Genomic DNA, 2,930 nt, shown 5'->3' on the forward strand with positions numbered 1-2,930 from the left:
ATAGCTTTTCTCCCAAGGACCAAGTGTCTTTTAATTTAATGGCTGCAGTCACCATCTGAAGTTGTTTTTGGGCCCCCAAAAAGTAAAGTCTCTCACTGTTTCCACTGTTTTTCCATCTATTTGCCATGAAGTGATGGGACCAGGTGCCATGATCTTCATTTTCTGAATGTTGAGTTTTAAGCCAATTTTTTCACTCTCCTCTTTCACTTTCATCAAGAGGTGCTTTAGTTCTTCTTCACTTTCTGCCATAAGGATGGTGTCATCTGTGTATCTGAGGTTATTGATATTTTTCCTGGCAATCTTGATTCCAGGTTATGCTTCATCCAGCTCGGCATTTCACCTGATGTACTCTGCATATAAGTTAAATAAGCAGAGCAACAATATACAGCCTTGACGTACTCCTTTTCCTATTTTAAACCAGTCGTGTTCCATGTTCAGTTCTAACTGTTGCTTCTTGACTTGCATACAGGTTTCTCAGGAGGCAGGTCAGGTGGTATGGTATTTCCATCTCTTGAAGAATTTTCCACAGTTTGTTGTGATCCACACAGTTAAAGGCTTTGGTATAGTTAAAAAAGCAGAAATAGATGTCTTTCTGGAACTCTCTTGCTTTTTCGATGATCCAATGGATGTTGGCAACTTGATCTCTGGCTCCTTTGCCTTTTCTAAATCCAGCATGAGTATCTGGAAGTTCACGGTTCATGTATTGTTGAAGCCTGGCTGGAGAATTTTGAACATTGCTTTGCTAGCATGTGAGATGAGTGCAACTGTGCGGTAGTTTGAATATTCTTTGGCATTGCCTTTCTTTGGGATTGGAATGAAAACTGACCTTTTCCAGTCCTGTGGCCACTGCTGAGTTTTCTAAATTTGCTGACATATTGAGTGCAGCACTTTCACAGCATCATCATTTAGGATTTGAAATAACTAACTGGAATTCCATCCTCTCCACTAGTATTATTTGTAGTGATGCTTCCGAAGGCCCACTTGACTTCACATTCTAGGATATCTGGCTCTGGGTGAATGATCACACCATCGTGGTTATCTGGGTCACGAAGACGGTTTTTGTATGGTTCTTCTGTGTATTCTTGCCACCTCTTCTTATCTTCTGCTTCTGTTAGGTCCGTACCGCGTCCTTTATTTTGCCCATCTTTGCATGAAATGTTCCCTTGGTATCTCTTATTTTCTTGAAGAGCTCTCTAGTCTTTCCCATTCTATTGTTTTCCTCTATTTTTCTGCATTGGTACTGAGGAAGGCTTTGTTATCTCTCCTTGCTATTCTTTGGAACTCTGCATTCAAATGGGTATATCTTTCCTTTTCTCCTTTGCCTTTTACTTCTCTTCTTTTCTCAGCTATTTTTAAGGCCTCCTCAGACAACCATTTTGCCTTTTCATTTCTTTTTCTTGGAGAGGATCTTGATCTCCGCCTCCTATACACTGTCATGAACCTCCATCCATAGCTTTTCAGACTCTCTATAAGATCTAATCCCTTGAATCTATTTGTCACTTCCACTGTATAATCATAAGGGATTTGACTTAGGTCATACCTGGATGGTCTAGTGGTTTTCCCTACTTTTTTCAATTTAAGTCTGAATAAGGAGTTCATGATCTGAGCCACAGTCAGCTTCTGGTCTTGTTTTTGCTGACTGTATAGAGCATCTCCATATTTGGCTGCAAAGAAAATAATCAATCTGATTTCAGTATTGACCATCTGGTGAGATCCATGTGTAGAGTCTTCTCTTGTGTTGTTGGAAAAGGGTGTTTTCTATGATCAGTACATTCTCTTTGCAAAATTCTGTTAGCCTTTGCCCCTCTTCGTTTTGTACTCTAAGGCCAAATTTGCCTGTTACTCCAGGTATCTCTTGACGTCCTACTTTTTCATTCCAGTCCCCTGTAGTGAAAAGGACATCTTTTTTTGGTGTTATTTCTAGAAGACCCTGTAGGTCTTTATTTCCATTATATTTCCTTAAAAGGGGTTTATTACTGATATTTAGATTTTTACAACTCAATTGCATTTGTCTATTAAGTAAAATCTGGGAGTTGGTGATGGACAGGGAGGCCTGCTGTGCTGCGATTCATGGGGTCGCAAAGAGTCGGACACAACTGAGCAACTGATCTGATCTGATCTGATTAAGTAAAATAGGTTTTTTCAATTTCCAGGTTTCTTTCCAAATATACTCTTTCTTGAATCAATTAGGTAGAGAATCATCTATTTAAATATTCCCCAATATATTTACATTAATTTTCTATAGCAGTGTCATGCCCTCCATGCTCTTCTATGAATAGACCTATGGCCACTTTTGTTCCCCTTTGTCTCATTGTTTCTCATCTCTTGTCTCCATCTTGATAGTGTGTGTGTTCATCTTTCTTTTGTTTGGCCCTGATTGGGATTTCCTTAGTTTATTGGTATGTTATAACACCAGTCCTAAGATTTATTAGGAATTCTCTTCTCTTTGCTCTCCATTCATATTTTTGTTTTTTAAAAACTGTTTAAGTTGAAAGCTTTCTAACTCAGTCATTTTAATCCTTTACTATTTCTGAAAAAATTTAAATCTATCAATTTTAATCTAAGTAGCATTTTTAACTGAAATCTATGTTATGTGATATGTTTAATGCCATATAATTTATGATTAACATAATATTTCTGTCCTAACATCTAAGATATTTTGTGTTTTCGTGGTGGTGGCGGTATACTTTATTATGAATTTCAATACAAGGATTTCCAGGCATTGTTCCTTTTACATTCACTCAACCCGTCCATTCTGAAGGAGATCAGCCCTGGGTGTTCTTTGGAAGGAATGATGCTAAAGCTGAAACTCCACTACTTTGGCCACCTCATGTGAAGAGTTGACTCATTGGAAAAGACTCTGATGCTGGGAGGGATTGGGGGCAAAAGGAGAAGGGGACGACAGAGGATGAGATGGCTGGATGGCATCA

Source organism: Bison bison, unplaced genomic scaffold, assembly GCF_000754665.1.
Source record: "Bison bison bison isolate TAMUID 2011002044 unplaced genomic scaffold, Bison_UMD1.0 scf7180017864042, whole genome shotgun sequence".
In the NCBI taxonomy this organism is placed as follows: Eukaryota; Metazoa; Chordata; class Mammalia; order Artiodactyla; family Bovidae; genus Bison; species Bison bison.